This window comes from Gambusia affinis, linkage group LG24, assembly GCF_019740435.1.
Source record: "Gambusia affinis linkage group LG24, SWU_Gaff_1.0, whole genome shotgun sequence".
Taxonomy (NCBI): domain Eukaryota; kingdom Metazoa; phylum Chordata; class Actinopteri; order Cyprinodontiformes; family Poeciliidae; genus Gambusia; species Gambusia affinis.
This window is the reverse complement of record NC_057891.1, coordinates 10,011,439-10,030,195: the sequence shown is the minus strand read 5'-3', so window position 1 is coordinate 10,030,195 and position 18,757 is coordinate 10,011,439.

Below are 18,757 nucleotides of genomic sequence, written 5' to 3'. Positions count from 1 at the left end.
CATGCGGGTTGTGTTCTTTGGAATGCTGTCTTGATATTTCAGAAGTGCTTGTCTGTTTTTGTTTAATTTTTGGAAACTATTTCTTCCCATCCAGATGTTGATGTTGGCCTCCGAAATCAGCTGAAAATAATGAAGGAAAGACAAATATATATTCAAAGGTTGGAATAAACACCAAGAGCTGAGACATTTCTGTCCCTGTCCTGATGCTTTGGGGATTCTATCCACGGTTATTTTCCATTGATCCATGTACAAAGACAATGTTTAGCTCAGCTGTGGTGTGGCATTGTCATAGAGGAAATGACCCTAACATCAGCAGAGATGATAAAAAACCCCAACATTTTCTCCACTATATTCACAGTGTTCCTGTCTTCATAATAACTGTCTTCTGCTTCACCTTCTGGAAAACAAGACAGAAAACGGACGATGATGTTGGCTAGTAAATAAAACACACGCTACCTCTCAGCTTCCCTGAGGACACTTCTATCAGCCGCTAAAAGGTTGCTGGTGAATTTTTTAGTTGTAAGGGAATGACTTGGAGGCTCGTTTTGAGCAGAGAAAGGATGCTATTTGAAGTCAGTTTCTGTAACATTGTCTGTAGGCCACATGCAATTAATGTTTAATTGGAATGCTCTACAAAATTTTGTTTTTTCTTCAGCCAGGAGGATTTTAGACCAAAGACAATGTTCATGTCTTCATGTTAATATTTCAGAGCAGCTATGGTTGATACACAACATTTCCACAAACTTTAGAAAACGACACACAACCATTTCCTCCAACTTACATGAAATCAGACTTTTTCTGTTGTAGGTCAGCTGACCTACAACAGAAAAAGTCTGATCAAAAGTCTGACCAAACATTTTTGAATTTGCTAGATGCCAGAATAATTAGACTATTTTTTTTTTACTTTCTTTAAGTTTCCACCCATTATCTCAGTATTATAATAGTATTTCAACTACTACTTCCAAAGGTTTCCAAGTGTTCCAGTGGACAGTACCAGTGGAAGTGGGTCAGCTTCTATTCCTCCTTGGTCACACACACCTCTCAGCTCTGTCTGTGAATGTTCTGCTTGTAACTACAGGTGGCATGCAGAGGGATGTTGTTCATTTGGAAAACCCATTTATATCCAAGGTTTTACTTTTCCGGTTTTCTGGAACAAACTCCCAGAAAACTGCAAAACTGCAGAAATACTGAGTTCAGTTAAATCAAGTCTGCCTGTTTAGCTCTGCCTTTGATTCATAACAACCGAATCATTGATCAATATTTTTTGATGTATTTGATGGTTGATCGATTTCATTGATACCTGATGATTTTGATAATGGGATTTTAGAAAATGTAATTCTTATTGCTGTTTCTCAATTGAAAACTGAAAACAAAAACAGTTTTGTGGTTATACACATTAATTTACTGATGCTTTAAGATGTTGCTTTTCATAATTTCTACATATTATTCTTTCATAATGATGTTGTGAAGCGCACCAGTCCCTCCTGCAGCAAAATCCTCACACATCATTATGCTGCCCCTCCCACACTTTACAGTTGAGATGCTTTTCTCGAGCCTTTTCCCTCCAAATGGTACAATATTCCCTGTTGTCAAAGTTCAATTTTAGTTTTATTGGAAACTGTACATAACATAAAACAGAAATAAGATTTAGTTCTTGAATGATTTTTGAACCGGTCCATTTTGTATTCCTTTTCATGTAATGGCTTCTTACTATAATTATCAGCTGTCACCTCAATATTTTTTTAAATAATGTAACCGAAAACCTTTTAATTGGAGATGCTTGCCTTCATGTTTTAATAAAAACAGATGCATATATTCAGCTTTGCTTGCGATCCACCATACATCCTTTCTGTTTTCATCCACACATGCAGCAGCTCCCATAAGGGTCACGCAGAATGACTGCATCAAACTGAAGAGTTCGACGGAGCAAGTGACGCGCCTGTTTGTGTGTTAGGCTTACAGTCTGTCTTCTCTCTTGTCTTTGTCCTCTGATGTCGAAAGCCTGCCTCTCATTTTCTCGGGTTTATGTAATTCCTTCCCTGGGCAAAATTCATTTAATTCCAGCATTCAGAATGTGTGTTGGACTTTGTGGTGTGCGTGCGTGTGTGTGTGTGCGTGTGTGCGTGTGTGTGTGTGTGTGTGTTGCTTTTATTTGTCTTAAAGCCACAAAAGCTCTTAGAGGTTTTTGAAGTCTACTTTCTCTCTCTCTCTCTCTTTCCGTTCCTTCTTCTGTCTGTCTCTTTCTCTTCGTCTCTCTATCTCTCTCTAACACACACATGCACACACTCCCATTAAGCCCAGCATAACTGGATTAGCACTCAGCTATTTGGAAGGAGAGGCAGCGAGAAAGTAATGAGGTCAACCTAATACTCATTCATCTCATATCTGAACTTATAGTCAGCACATGCTTCCTCAATAACAAATGATATGATGAGCCACTTCCCTGGGTTTTCCCAGATATTTAAACAGTAAGTATGTTTAAATATCTGTTTCAGCTATTACTGATCACATTTCAACACACCTTGTCACTTATTGTCATTATCTTTAAAAACGAAAACCAAAACGTATTTTTTTATGCAGTAGGCAAAGCAGTAACTTGACTCTTGAATTACTCTGCTACTAATTTTATTTTCGGTTAATTTTTTTATTCATTCTTTTTTATGAAATCTTTGAAAATCTTTCAGTTTTTCAAAGATTTAATGGAAATTCATAGAAAATCAACATATTTTTTCATCCTAATGCATAATTGTGAGTTTAAAAAAAAAGAAGCAAAAATCGTCAATAAACATTTAAGCGATGCTATCTCACACCTGCAGGTGGCAGTATTTCTTACTTCTGCTACAATGCTCCCTCAGCTTGATGTTACTTGATGTCAAGTTATAGTCCGTGAGCGAAAGGCGTAGGAACAACAAGTGAGCTATTTTAGAATAATAATTGTAATTCAGTAGCATTGGAGGGTTTTCCTTTTTAGCATAAATATCATATTTAAGATTTGCAGATTTACCAGCAGAGCTTTAAATGTTGTTCTGGGTTCATCTGGGACTTCCTGGACGATCTCTTGGAGTCATTTTGGTGGTTCAGACTCTCCACTGCTCCATTGTCTCTCTATGTGGATAACAAATCTCACTAGCTGCATTCCCAATGACACAATTTGACATTTCAAAAATAAATGTACTTAATGGAAACATGCCAAAAAAGAGTTTTTATTAAAACGTTTTAGTGCTCTTTAATTTTGGGCTGCATTGAAATTGGTTTATTGCAACTTTTTTCATATCACATGAGTCATATGATCAATAACTGGTGATCAATCACTGGCACAAACCATGAAGAAGACAACAGGAAGTAGTTGGTTGATGATGGGGCGGCAAAGATTTTAATAACGTATTGTGTGAGCAAACGCATGAATGTGTGATTTGGATTGCATCTATCATTTAATGGAAACACATCAACGGTGTTATTTGTGTTATTTCAACATTATTTAAATATTGACAAAGCGTTGCTTTTGTAATGGAAACACAGCTATTATGGCTGTCTGGTCTTCCACAGCCGTAGAAATGGCTTTAATCATCTCCAATCATGATGTAAGTTTTTCTCTCATTCTTGAATGAATGAAAGAAAACATACTGATTAGGATTTTTTTGATTTCTAATCAGATCTGGGTGTCACCGTTGAAATTCTAGGCAATTTATAGATTTCCCCCCTAATCATTATTTAAATACTTATTTTGTATTTCTTTTAGCTTATACTTTTTATTGAAATGTGTTTGATATAGCATGTGAAATAAAACTTAAAGAAACTGTAATTTGTTTGTCATTTCTCTGTATTTCTTAATATCTGCTGTAGTTTTCTTTGTGTTGAAGATGTTGTTCCAGTGAGTTGTGGCTTAATATCCAACTGAAAAGAATGTAAGAAAGTATAGAAACCCAAACACCCAGAAGGATGAATTGTGATTGGCTCCCATAGGACAAAGAATAAAATCCATCTCCCCTGCCCTCTCCCTTCTTCTCTCTCTGCACTGTGGACCACCAGTGGGGAATGGTTCTTCATCTAACTGCATCCTTGTGTCACAGGACCATCTGTCACTAGTGGGTAAAGCAGGAGCCTCATTACAGAAAATGGACCCACAGGTATGTTATTTACACTGGTGTGCAGCTTAATGTTTGCAGCCTTCTGTCCTTGTGCACATTACAACAAGATGGCTTTAAAAATATCCTAAAATAAAGTTTGACATTAAATTACAGAGCAATTCATTCTGCTACAGCAAAAAACAAGGTTAACATCAGAAGATAAAATCGAATCGATACTAGCGTGGTGAGATTGATTCTGTAATTTCAGATTTCCTCATGAATTTATATTGTATTTTTGCATTCTTGTTTTTCAAATTACATATAAAAGGATTTTCCTTTGATTTGCTCTCAAAATATAATTTATTACACTTAATTTACTCTGAAAATGCACACCACAAAAATTTGCTTTGTTTTTCTATTTTCTGTTTATCATGTTAATATGTTATTATTGTATTTTTTAGACACCTATAAACTTTGTTCAAATTCAGTCCAGGATTTTAGCAAAAATAATTCAAAGGAAAAAATATATAAAAAAAAAAAAAAACACAGAAGACAAATGATATATCAAATTTTATCAATGTATCAATATTGGTATCGAAATTGGCGATACTGGCCCAGGATCGCTGACCTATAATTACAACCACACACTTCTGGGGTTTGTTTTTCTTTAATTTGTGGTAGATGAACATAGAATAGTGAATAATTATGAAGGGGAATATTGAAATTCTGTCATTACTAAGAAAAATCATCTTTCCTTGCTTTTACAGCTTTTAGTTGTGTGTAACTACAAATTGAAATATTTGTCAGTTTTTCTTTCAAAATAGCTCAACATTTGAATATTGAACAGAAAATGTCAGCTTTCAAGTCTCTCTACAGATTATCCTATGGACTTTGACTAGGCTATTCTAACATATTAGGTCAAAATCATTCTATTTTATCTTTGAATGTATCTTTAAGCTCATTGTCCAGCTGAGAGTAATTAATATGTACATCCATAACTCAAGTTATTTATGATCTATGGAAGTTCTATATAGCGGAAATCTTTTAAAACATTAACTAAAATTTTGCTCTTAGGATACAAAATTATTTGAAACTATAAATTTAACTATAATATAATTATTATATCTCACTTTAGGTTGTATAAGAAACTTAATGTACAATTCAGAAAATTTAGAGACAAATATCGATGTAAACTTGCTGTAGATTGGTTTCTCCCTTTTGCTCAAAATAAGAAAATATGAAGCTGCATGAAGGTTCAAAACTTCATATTTAATAGATCTATGGATGTTTTTGTCTTCCTCTCTGAAAATTGCAGCCATTGTATTGTGCTAATCTTTCTCGTCGGCCCATATGTTGCAGTGTTATCAACTCTGAATGCCATTTTGGCAGCTTTGCAAACCAAATGTGCTATAATGATTGGTTCGATTGACACTTTTCCATCTCTGCAGCTACAATCACCTCCACAGATAAACAGATCCTCAGCTGAAAAAATATGTTTATTAAACTGTGACTCATGAAAAAGAGACAAAAGAGGCCAAAAAGGTTTGCAGGTTTGTAAGTGGTGAGTGATTATGGAGCGTGTGATCTGGTCAGCAGTTGATATGATGAAGGAACAGAAGATTTTACTGATCTCTGGATGTAGATTGTAGTTTCATTCCTTTATTGTTTATTTTCTTATATTGAACCATTTAGTTAATCCTTTGTGTCAGTTCATTGACTCATTGTTTGTGAGTTGGATTTGTTTCTTCAGGTCAGAGTTTCATTTTTCTCTCCCTGCTCCTTCCCCAGCTGCCTCTGCTTCCTCCTCATCATATTTAAGCCCTCTAGTCACATTGTTCTCTACTGGCTCCTTCTTTTTCACTCCGTTTCTCTCCATAGTCTCTCTTCAGATTTGTGCTTATTGTTACTCCCATTCTATGGCAATATGCCTCATCTATAATATGATGATTCTGCAATTAGATTCAATATAACTGATGTTATTTGAGACCGCATGGTGAATAAAAATTTAGTTTTGTGTTCAAACTTATGCAGCTAAGTTATTGGATGCTTTTACTTTTTACATTTCTTCCTCTTTACGGCTTAATGAAATTGTTCCCCTCTCTGACATGTTGGTCAACCTTTTTGGACACAGGTTCCATCTTCGTCTCTATACTCAACTCTTTGATGGAATGCATTTCCTGGAATGGAGACGTCATCTTGTCCCGCTTAAACAATCAGTCAGACTAAACTGAAAGTACCAGGTGATAAAATCCATCTTACCATTTTTCTGAAGCACCTTTCTGTGGATGTCAGACTTTTTCTGAGTTATAAAGGTCAACTGAGTTTATTCTACAATTTGTTTTTGTCTAAAACACATAATCTTCATTGAATAAATTGTCCAAATTTAAATATACAATCCCAGTGAAAGTTTTGACTAATTTGTTGAGAACTTTTGAAAATGATCTTGTTTTTGTATCTGTTAGCAGTTTCCATATAAAAAAAATCAAAACAATAATTACAATAAATACTGACGGACATTCATTATTTGGAAGAAGCAGCTCATTAATGACGGGAACCAAAAACCATTGTGGGTCTGCGTGTGGGCCAGGTTTGGTCCAAATCACATCCCTCCTCCTGGACGCTTCGCTTTGTTTTGTCTGTAATTTTCATGAAGCTGTGATTTCAAAACAGCAACTGTTGGCCAGAGAATGATAACTTTGTTTCTCCCGTCTCGATAATGCTGCAGCATTTTCTCCACGTCATCCATTGTTTAACAACACAGTTTAGGTGTCGCCTTTTCAAGCTTTGTGTTTTCATGTGAGGTCTCCTACTCACATAATTTCCAAACATTCCCACATGCTTATGAAAAGCTACGCTACTTCACTCTGTTTGTACAAACTGAAACAATGAGTAAATTGCCCCTATCTAGTTAGCCAAAATGACCATTACGGTTCGCTCCTGTCTGTGTTTACATTTAGCCGAGGCGTGTAATTAGGGAGTTAGGGAATATGTGACTCTAATGGGCTGATCAGAATTAGTGTGACTCATAGAGCTACAACACAAGGCAATAATGGAAAACCAGCAGGTTCAAGTAAGATGTTACAGAGCTTTCATTAAAAAATGTAGGAACTAAAGTTTCTTTTAGAATTGTTTGTTGTTGAACCTATAGATGCGTCTCCATTAGAACAGAATATATAATAACAGTTATCCAAATACACATGACAGAGAACAGAATGCTGTGAACAGACATCATTATAACCCTTTTTTTTTTCAAGCTGTAATATATGTGCTGCATTGGCTTAGCAGCTCTGTGGGGTAGCTGTGGTAATTGCAGCTTGGCAAAATCACCGCTTGAAAAAAAAAGAAAAAAAAAGCCCCGTACCATTGTGGGGGCTTCTCTGTGTCTTCGCCTTTGTGCTTGTGTGCACGTGCGTGAGAGTGTGTGTTTACACACGTGTGGTTTCAAACATGCATCTCGTTTTGTGTTCCACAGAGGTTTCATCTGTGCAGAAAAAGCTCTTAACTGGTTAGGCTCAGCAATGACCTAGATACAGTAAGAGAGGAAGGAGAATGCAGGAGGAGAGACAGACAGAAGAGAGAGAGAGAGGGGAGGGGGGCACAGATAGGCAAATTAGAGGCGAAGACAACTCACCACGTACAGTCTTTGGGTATATCAATTATCCCACAGAGGGTGTGTGACAATTGCCATGTTGCCATGACAGTTCATATTGTCCCAATTAACACTGCACACTTGAGGAAAGCAGACCACATTTCACTTTTTGGAACTTGGTTGCAGAATGTCTCTGCTAAAGTGTCAGATTTCTGCCTTCAGTGTTGGAGATGATGCAAGGTACAGATTGGCCCTGACAACTTGTCCCGGGGTCTCAGAGGAAAACATAGGTGGTGTATGTACAGTTGCAACGCTCATCATAAGAATTCACTCTGCGGAATGTTTCCTCCACGCTAAACAGACTCAACACGCTGAGAAGCTTCCACCTCCACCAGCACATTGAGGCTGCCACCAGCTTTCAGCCGAGAGAGGAGAGAATCCATCAGAGCTTAGAATGAAGCTCACACAATGGAGATAAAGTTATCTAACATAACAGCTTTTTCTCTTTTTCTTCAGGTCACTTCAAATTCTATTAAATTTGTTGTCATAACTCACATCATCCCAGTATCTGAAAACAGTTGTGGATGGTGATGGATGCAGGAAGAATTACCAGGTTCTCCAGGGGAAGTTTCCAGCTTCCTTCCTATAGCTCATCTGAAGCCAAACAGCTGATGTGTGGTCACGTTGCAGGGTGTTCATATTCATACACATCACACAAGTTTCACAGAAAACCCCTCTTACTTCAAACAGTTACAGAGAAGGTGCCACAGGTTTCTGCAGAGAGCCTTCTCCAATCACACAACACATCAGGCCTAGTGTTGAGAAGGGAAGCAGAAACTCTTCAGATGAAGTAAGAGAAAACCTCTAGAGTGTTGGTAGAACATCATCAGCTTCTACCAACACAGACACAGAGAGAATGGGAGCCAATCATTGTGAACAATGGATAATGATCTGCATGCTAGAAGACCTGTATGGACCAATCCTATTGGTGTTGTCACCAGACGAGACATGCTGATGTTTCAGTCTAGGTAGGTGAGTTTAGTCATTACAGAACTTCTCTACAACCTATAAATAAAACCATGACGAGCCAATATGATTTGAATTATCTCCACCCAGTTATTGTGCTGATTGTTGCCTTCATGCACAACAGATCCTCAGATCATCCAGGCTTCATCACCAATGGAGGTGAGAGGAGCAGTGAAAACTTCTGGGATCAACCGAGCCTCCATGTGGAGGGTCTGAACACCACGACCAGAAGCTTCAAGGTTCTGAATCCCAATGCAGTTTCTTTTGCTTTGGTGTACATAAATTGTTTGCTGTCTAACCATCAACAGACAGTATTTACAAATGGAAAACATGCATAAATCTTAATTAAATGTAAAAACATCCTACTGGAAGGTAACTAGCTTAAATCCCATCCTTGCTTCAGATTGTTTCAGCCTCTCCATCCATGTGGATCCCCCGTCTTACTCTGTCTCAGATTGAGATGGTCGGACATTTTGCAGCAGGACAATTATATTTGTCACAAACTGTAGTAAATGCCTCAGAATCTACATGAGAATGTGTTGAATTCTTTTTTCCAGAACATAGTTTTTTTTAAGTCAACAGGTCAGGCTCTTGTTAACCTCAGCTGACCTACTTTCACTAAGCAGAAACAATAGTTGTTTTTCTTTTGACTACTTTTTAAAAGATTAAAAAGCCAACAAAAATGTTACATTTTTCTGTCCGTTTTATTTTCATAATAACTGTATTGTTACTGAATATGAAATCCACTTCAGTCCATTAAGGTCCATTGATATCTTTCTTGGTCTGCTTGTATGTTTGTCTTCTACAACCTCGACACTTTTTTTGCAGCTTGCTCTAAATTTTCTACACAATGAGCACAAGTTCCCCTCAGGGTATTAGTCGATACTCTCCTTGCTCTGACACACCCACACACACACACACACCCACACAAGGACAAGAAGTCACTATAGAACAGATTGGAATCACATAAACTAACAGCTTTGTCAAAAGATTCCCTCTCTCGTTGTGTTCATTGAGTCTTTCTCCATACTTTGTTTCTTTTTAACACGCTGTACTGAAATGCTGCTGGTTTTTCAATCAATCAATCCAATTTTATTTGTATAGCACATTTCAGCAGCAAGCCATTTCAAAGTGCTTTACATCAAATCCAACACAGAAACACAATGCAACACAGAATCAATAATCAAAACATGACAAGTTCCATCAATAAATTTGTAAATGATTACGTTTTAAATACAATCCTAAACAGGTTGGTCTTTAGTCAAATTTGCATCCATAAAGGTTTACCGGTTGGTAAACCTTTTAGGGTGTGTTCCATATAACACACTCCTACTGTGTTATATGGAACAAAATATTTATATTTTTGTATATCTCTTAACCAGGCAGCATAAGCTACACCACTGTTTGTCTTATACTTTTAAAAGTATGTCATCTCTTCTCTGTTGCTGTGCAATGCTTTGATCAGAAGAGTTTGAAGTAAATAGACACAGAAGAACTGAGTAAACTTAGTTTTACTTGAGATTCTCCAGCGAGTTTTAATAGATTTGCCTCTGGGTGTTGGAGTGTCTGCCCAGCAGAGTCCAACTCTTTGAAACATCACTGCACTTGTTTTTACCAACACAACATTCAGGCTAAAGCAGATTTAAATCAACTTTACTAACTAATGTTGACATTTGACACAGCTAACAAACCAATCCAGTCCTTTCCAAACCCACACAGCCAAAACATCAGACTTTTCTTCGTGTGACTATCTCTGAATTTTTTATTTTCTTGCAGACGCGTTCATTCTTCTGATTCAGACGGCTGTTATTAGTGTAATAACAGATTGAGCTACGATAGTCTTTTATTCCACAAGTTCACTTTCTGTACCTCGTCAAGACAACATTTCTCAACCTGAAGCTGCTGATTAAAGTCAAGAATGAAAGAAACTTTTGTCAGACTTAGAAAAAGCAAATAATTTTCCCTCTTGCCTTTGAGCGTTCTGTACACATGTTTAAGTCGCTAAACATGTGTACAGATACTCTCACTGATATCTCACTCATTTAGTATCAGTGAGATTATTTTAAAAGTAGCAACAGGAACAGGCATGTAGAGCAGATGTAGGGTCAGTTCTAGTACATGACTCTAAATGCTGACAAGATAAAGAGAAGTCATGGAAAATCTTTAAAGTCTTTCTTATCTACAGCAGATTGGAATAGGCGATAGAGTAAGAATGAGAAAATGAGGCAGAAACAAGATGTGTGCAGCAGTCACCAAGTTAATCTGGTGCCCACAGATATCACTGTCCCAATTATCTTTATGCTTCTTTGCACAAAAATAATTACACAGAGGAACAGGCTGTTGTTCTGTGTTTGACAGTGTGGTGACAGCGCCGGTTTGAGTTGCAGGTGAGACTATTTTCACACGTCAAAGAGCAACATTTAGAAGGTCAGGCATAAAAGCACCGAGCGGCAGGTACTAAATCACATTTAGGGATCAAAATTCTTATCATGAAAAATATAGATCTTATGATTTCAATCTCAAATTCAGCAATAGTAAATGTAAAAGGAAATTTTTTTCTATTAGAACGCTCTAATCACACATCTGATATAAATGCATGTTTTGAGAATAATGGTACTGAAAACACAATTAAATTTGATTTATACCATTTGAGTTGTGGATTTATGGAATCAACTATAAATTTATTAGTAATCACAATAATATATTCTAAGAAACAAACCAGACAAACATAAAACCTGCAGCTAAAAGAGACAAACGCAGGAAGGAGATTCACCTTTTAACCACAACAAAACTGACAGCGACACTGACAAGACAGTGGTATCACTGGAAAAGACTGGTCTCCTTTCCATTGACACCAGTCCTGTTCAGTCTGGTTTGTTTGAGGAGATGGGAATGCATAACTGAACTCTGATGTGGACTAAAAAAAGTGAACTGTGGTTCACATGAAAACCGTGTTCTGGTTTGGCTGAAGTGAACTCAGGCACAGTTTGAATGCATGTGAATGCCAAGCAGACCGGAGTCCGCTCCAAAAGTTGGAAATGATCTACAGAGCATTGCATACTGGATAAATACAACCAAACCAAATGGCTGATTCTATAGAGCTAATGAGAGAAATGGATCGAAACTACATTTAATTGCTTGTACTTGTGACAGTGCAATGACAATAGAGTTGAATTCTATTCTATTCTATTCTATTCTATTCTATTCTATTCTATTCTATTCTATTCTATTCTATTCTATTCTATTCTACTCTATTCTATTCTATTCTATTCTATTCTATTCTGTATTTGTTTTTGGAGCGAAGTCTGCATCATTTCCACAAATAACCTTCAGTGTTAAATAAACATAACTTTAAATTTATATCTGCCATGGGTATGAATATTTTTAAACCTAACTGTATATTATGAATCAAGATGTCATAAAAAACATCCCCAACTTGATTATTATTGACCTAATAAAGAGAATAGAACGTGAAACTTTTAACCTTATTTGAGAAATGTCTTTTGATTCGTAATGCATGAAGCCGAGCTGCCGGCGGCTTCAAACAGAATCCCTGTTGACTCTACCAGAGATCCTGGGAAGCTTGAAGTAAGTTTATCTCCCTGAACAGTTGGGGAGGGTCAGCTGTTCAGGGAATTGACCGCAGACATGATGAGGGGAGAAGATGATAAAGTTAATGATGGTGTGGAGGTCAAAAGGTGATCAGCAGAAAGGAGACTCCATCAGACCAGGTTCTAAAAAACATTACCTACAATAAAAAGCAGTTTTGGTTGACATGATACTCCAGAAAAGAGAAAAAAATTATATATTTCATTTTGTTTTTCAACTGATTTTCTTACCAAACATTTATTTGTGCCAGAGGTTTTATGTGGCACCTTTATTGATTTATCCATCAGAGGAAGAAACTCTGGCTCACAAAATGTCCATTCTTTTCTGTGTTTGCCGAAAAATAAAATGTACATTACAATTTATGATAATGTTATATATTTGTTAAAACCTTTTACGCTAGAAAGCAACAATTTACTTTATCAGAAGCTTGGAGTTGTTTGTGTCGCCATCCTGAACTGCTACTTTTTAAAGTCATTGTTATTGCAGCCTATTCCTCTGAAGCATTAGCATTATATATATATATATATATATATATATATATATATATATATATATATATATATATATATATATATATATATATATATATATATATATATATATACATAAAAAAAAAATTAGGAATATGCTCCATTAGCCAAGACAACATGCTTCTGTCAAACTTGTTTAGATTATTTTGAATTAAAAATATTAATTTTCCAAGATTAAAACTTCTTGAATCTGCAGAATCAGTGAACTACTCATAGCTCAGTTATTAAGTTGGTATCATAACATTGGGACACCAGAAACTTTTTTTGTTTAATGGTTCCTTATGAAAATGAAAGAGGTTAATTAATGCAGTCATTACGGCTTTACGCTGTATCGGATCTGGAATGGATTTTTTTTGTCCTGGATCCAGATGAAAAATCTTTTTTCAGACTGGCTTTTATCTTCTGAACATGAGAGAAGCTGAAAAGAGGATAAAGTTACATTTGTTCTTCTGGTATACTCCTTAATTTCTTTTCCAAACTTCTCACAATGTTTTCATGTCTGTCGTTGTCTCATCTCTGAGTCACACTCAGAAAAAAAAACACTTTTTAGTTCTTTTATTTTCTCTTCCAACTCATTTAATGAGTCACATCTTTGTTTTTACTGAGCATCTCTGTAGCAACACTCTCAATAACTGTTAATAACAATAACATGGCAGTATAATGTATATGGTAAATATTATTGAAAACTGTATTTAACAGCTTTTATAAGAGCACAGTTATAAAAGCTGCAGAAACATATAGTAGCCATTCCATTTAGTTTAATTAATAATCTATTTATGTTCTCATTTACCAATTCACATAAACACAGATGGATCCCTTATGGTGGTGTGAAATTATTTGTTTGGTTATTATGGAACGACACTTCAATACAATCAGATCAATTCATCAATTGTACTGAAGTAACTCCTACAGTCAGCAGCACCAGACTTCAGGCTTAAAACTGAATAAACTTCCTTCAAACGCAGAGTAAAAATATTGAATCTTTTTTATTGAATCTTGATTTTCATTTGAAATGTTCCAGGTTGTTAAATGACTAAATACCCATGCGTCTATAAATGATAGAGATAAAACAGACATTTTCATATTTTCACATGCCAGTGAAATGCATTGAAGTTTGTGGTTGAAATGTGATAAAATATTAAAGGGTCAGCAATATAGAAACATTTTATAGCATAATCAAGTAAGTAACTATGCTGTATACATCAAATATGACTTTGTACTTTTTGGCCTTGAAATTGGGCCTCTAAGAGCCTCCTGATTTTTCTGAAACTCCGTCATCACAACATTAAACAAAGTTTTTACCAGAGTTTTACTGAGGAGTAGCTCCTATAATGAGCTCAGCTGATACACAATTCTACCAGGTGTTTGCTAATTGCTGCTGGCTAGTCTGAAGAAGCTGAGTGGTGAAGGCCTGCTCTGTGAGGGGGAAGCTTGGAAACTACAGCTCTGAAGAGGAGCTGAGGCCACAAAGACAGCATTGCCATGGTTGCTATGGGAGACTACAGGATTTCTCTAACATATATCAAAGAATCAAAGCAACACACCCGGTGTGCTTTGATGTGGGAATAACATTATAACATGATGTAAAGTTCACAGAAGTTGATTTTACATCGTACTGCCCCTTTAACATGCGATTACTTTTCCAAGGCAGTTTAGTGAAAGCATTCAGCCTGGTTCTAGTCCATCAGTGTTTTATTTCTGGTCCGTCTTTCCTCCACCTTCATTTTGTTATCAGGGTGGAAAAACATTTTCTCTCATTGCTGCTAAATCCACAAACATGTTCCTTTGTCCTCCTCCCATTCAGGTGTCAGAACACAGAACCACAGAACGGGTCGCTGCTGTCCGCTGGCTGTCCACAGCTGACACAGCCCACAACGGGCCGGCCTGCTGAGGATTTCTGCAGCTGACAGCGCTCCCAGTTAATCTGGAAGTCTGAGGTGCAGTGGGTGCAGAAGAACTGTCAGAGTTCACTCCCCCCCTCACACCTCCTGTGCTGCTGACCACCCTCAGACACAGAACAACTCTTCAGCTGCACCAGCAGTGATGTGTCTGTCAGATAGACAGCCACTCTGGGATCTGAGGAAGCATCCACCTGCAGTTCCAGCAGCCTCTCAAACAGCCGTGCAGGTAAACATACCGCTAAAATCAACATAAATCATCTTTCATATTCTGCCTCCTTGATCAGGTTTGGTAAAGTGAATTTTGGTGATGATTCCATCGTCAACTCCCAGGCAGTCTTGAGGTCCCATAAAAGTTCTTAGGGCTCACACAGGCTTGGGTCAGATCATGAACACATTAAAAATAACTGGAGTAAACACAACCTGCACATGAAAAGAGAGACCCAAATCAACCTCATCAGATTGTGAAGAAATAACTACCCCCCGAACCTTGGAGGGCAACTACTTTGGTTGTACTGCCAACAACATTCATCTAGCATTTTGGACACACTTAAGAGTGAAATTCTGTGAAATCAGCAAAACGCAGTAATATTCTATTTTTTTCCAGTATGATGTTGTATAATGTCAAACCAAAAACCAGTGTAGATTTTAAAACAAAAAGTTAAAATAATGTTGTATTTTGTTGTGAAAAACATACATTTTTGTATTTTGAACAAAGAAAAGTGGTGTCCTTCAGAACAACATAAGTTAAACAACTTTACATTTTAACAGAGTAAAAATAACACATAACAACTGTGATTTTTAAATCCAGACATATTAATACATCTAATAATAATATATTTAGAATTTCAACAAGAGAAGGGGTCAATTGATGTACTTTGTGTGCAGTCCAGTGGGGTCGGATGCACCATTGACTTGTTATGAGTGCAATAATCTGACATTGGAACAAATACTTTTTCCATGAACATCAAAGAATCATCAACTTTTCTTATTTCAAGTGTTTTTAAAATTTTGACTGGATCAAAGTTATTTTATAGTTTTTGCAGTGTAGAACATATACTTTGTTTATTTCATTTGCAACGTCCCAATGAAATAGAATAAAACGTTTAACCAGGAAGTCATATGTGCTTGGTTTTGGTGCAACTAATAACTAACTTTTATGCAGATGACAGTTAAATGTTGTACTTTGAAAAAGCTTTGAATTCTTTAAGATGTCTGAAATGTGTATCTAAAAGAAATTAAAAAAGTGCAAAAGCTAACTCACTTCACCTGAACTCTGAATGTTTCTGGTCATTTCATTGTTCCTGTGATCCTCAACAGCAGGTTTGAACTAGACCATCAAACCAAATCTAAGGAGTTCAGGTGTTTTCAACCAATCAGTCTCTCTTAAAGGTGACTCCAAAAAACTCATCTGAAACAGTTTCTCTATAAGTTCAAGCTTATAGAGAGAATCAACTTTCTTCTTCAACCAGTCCAACAAGCTGTACCTACTCAGAGTTTGTCCCATCATCTGGTCATGAACATGATCATGTGGGAGAGCTTTGTGGTTTAAACTAACCAGTATGATGCCAAATCAAACCAGATGCCTTGGCTTTTGTCCATATGCTTTGTTACTTTTGTTCTTATTTTTGACAACCAGCTCCTCCCTATCTAGGTCAGCTCTCGTGTTCTGATCTCTGTGCTCCATTTCATTGGAATCCTGCACTGGAATAAATTATAGGAATAGTTTCTGTGTGTGTTGCCATGACTACCATGTGACGTTGGCATTTTAGTGCCAGCAAGAGGGGCTATCTCTGTTTTCCAGACTTAGAGCTCGTTTAAATAGATAACAGAAAACAGAAATGTATTGATAGATCATTACACGTGTAACAAATGGAAAATACACAAGTTAATTATAAGAATTATTCATCTTTCATATCATCATACTGTGATGATACACAGATCCTTATTTTGAATTATTTTCACATTGAAACTAAAGTAGTTCATTCAGAAAACATATTAATGATCCAACATTTACATTTGTAAAGCTTGGTCAGGTGTCTAGAATAAAACTATTTGTGATCAGGCAGTTGCAGGAGCATCTAACAGTCAAACAGGTCCAGACACAGAGAATATGTGTGTGTGGGTTTTCAGGAGGGAAGCCCAGACATCCTCCTGTTGTAACATCCTCCATCTTCTTCTTGGGAATTCCAGGACATTTCTGTCCCAGAGGGAAGTTATAGTTCTGCAAGCTACAAGTCTCTAGTGGAGATGAAGTCTGAAAATACTCTCAGTAATTTGAACAGATTTGTAAATTAATCAGAGTATTACTTATTTTGATGTATAAATTTTATTTAAAAGTTTTTTTTTCACCAGAACAACCAGCAAGTAAACTTTAAAAATGTGTAAGTGTGGCTGATGATGCATTTTATGGGAAAGATTAACCAAAACAAATCAAATATCCAGTAAATAAATAGTGATCAAACTGATCCCTAATTTTAAAAAAAATACCCAGTTTCCTATACAAAAATAATAATAAAAAAAGGATTTTTATGTTAACCAAATACAACATCACAAACCTTCTCTTACAATATTACAACATAGATGTGCTGCTTGGATGTATTTGTCAGGCTCCAAAAGAAAGATAATGTTAAGCATTCATTTGTCCCTTTATCGATGAATAATAATAACAGACAATGTTTATCCTAGAAGTTTAGATATGGAAAAAAAATCCTTTTGATGAAAAGATGAAATAAATGAAAATCAGTTTGTAGCATAACAATGTGACTAAACCTGCACAATTACATTACAATATTGCTACACTTCCATTGTTACTTAATTATAGTAAATTAATTTTACTTACAAAAACAATATGAACTACACATAAAAGTAATGCCATCATTAAAATGAAAAATCAAGATATAAAAACACTAGAAAACTACTGGCTGAAACTATACAAATGAAAAGTAGTCAAAGTCTATATAGAATTGCTAGTTAGGATGCTGGTGGGTTGGACAAATCTAAACAGATTGGTTCTGACTTTAATTGTGGTTTGTGATGAAGCTGTAAAAAGTCCAAATGGAGTGCATACCAGAGTGGAGAGGCAATGCCTCTCTGTCTATAAGTATTATGTTCTGAGTGCATCATCCAACACACTAGCAACACATTCATGGCATCCATGATGTCAACACGGCCACTGGCAACAATTGCATCACTGTGTTCAGACTCTCAGTACGGGATCGGTTCTGAACCTGCTGCCATCTGCAGTTAAAATCTTTCTGTAAGTGGATTCTGGAGAATTCTGGTGGAAACCTTCAACCTGTTTGATGGGTGAACTTTAATTTTCTTTTTCAAATTTTAAACAGTCCTCTTTGACGGGGCTGGAAGAGAACTCTGCTCCACCTCCATCACCTTTAGGGCCATCATCGTAGGAGATGATGGCCCTGTAGAAGAAAGCAGGTAAACAGCAGAGGAGTTACAGTGTTCATGTTGTAGCAATAGTAGAGCAAGAACAGACAAAGTGAAGAGCAGGTTTGAAGCCCTCATTCTATTTGATATCAATTCTGTTCAAATCAAAGTGAAGCCACAAGTCATCTGTATCAAAGTTCAAGTTCAAGATTAAAGTCATTAAAGTTGTGACTCTATTCTACATCCCATAACTTCATTCTACACCTCTGAATCCCACCTGCTCTGTCTGCTCTGTTGTTTTTAGAGCTATGTATTTGGAAAATCCCAAAAGAAAGTTGCACAGAAGCCATCTTGATTAGAACTCAACCTACCACAACTGAGTCCGGTTGATGTAGAAGATATCAGTGTAAGGATTGTACCTTACACTGACCTCAGATAGTGGAGCTCCTCCACCTCACTCGTTCTCATTCAGGTTATTTTACCAATAGCTAAATACAAACTGATTTAAACAAGTTTAAAACAAGAACTGCAGTACCTATTGTGAACCTGAAGTGAAGAGGGAGTGAACTACTAAAATGGGACCATTAGAATATGATGGAGTTGGCAGTTCATGTCTCCACCATTTATTAGACCTCATGCATTCATCATCAC